Raw genomic sequence first — 847 nt, forward strand, 5'->3', positions numbered from 1 at the left:
ATATCCACTATATACCGATACAAATATAGGTAATGTTGTTGTTATGTGCTGTCGAGTCAGACCCGACTTATAGCAACCTCTCCTTGGGTTGCCGAGGCAGTATCTCTACGGAAGTAGATTGCCCAACCTTCCTTCCGAGGAGTGGCTGGTGGTTTTGAACCACCAGCCTCCTGGTTAGCAGTCAAGTGCCTTAGGCACTATGCTACCAGAGCTCCCAAATATAGGTAATAGATTAGTGTATTTTATATGCTTTCAAATTTGAAAAACAAAATCAAAATGAAGTGTATGTTTTTATGAAAGGATATTAACAAAAATGTTAAAAATCTCTAGGCTTATAAAATATGTGATTTTCTTTCTTCTTCATACCTTCACATACTATCAGAAGTTTTTCTATTTTTCATTGAGCAGGAACTAGTTTTATTAGAAGAAAAGCATAATCTTTATTAAGAAAATTGACAATATCATTAAACTTTGAAGAATATATTAACATTTGATGTATGTTGTTGTTAGGTGCCATCAAGTCAGCTCTGACTCATAGCAACCCTACGTACAACAAAATGAAACACTTCCTGGTCCTATGCCATCCTCACAATACTTGCTATACTTGAGCTCATTGTTGCAGCCACTGTGTCCATCCATCTCCTTAAAGGTTTTACTCTTTTTGACTGACCATTCATATTACCAACCATAATACCCTTCTCCAGGGAATGGTCCCTTCTGACAACATGACCAAAGTAGGTGAGATGAGTTCTGTCCATTCTCTCTTCCAAGGAGCATGCCAGCTGCACTTCTTCCAGGAAAGATTTGTTGGTTCTTCTGGCATTCCATGGTATTTTCAGTATTCTTT

The sequence above is a fragment of the Orycteropus afer genome, unplaced genomic scaffold (assembly GCF_000298275.1).
Source record: "Orycteropus afer afer isolate SDZICR_OR568_19922 unplaced genomic scaffold, OryAfe1.0 scaffold00026, whole genome shotgun sequence".
NCBI classification, from domain to species: domain Eukaryota; kingdom Metazoa; phylum Chordata; class Mammalia; order Tubulidentata; family Orycteropodidae; genus Orycteropus; species Orycteropus afer.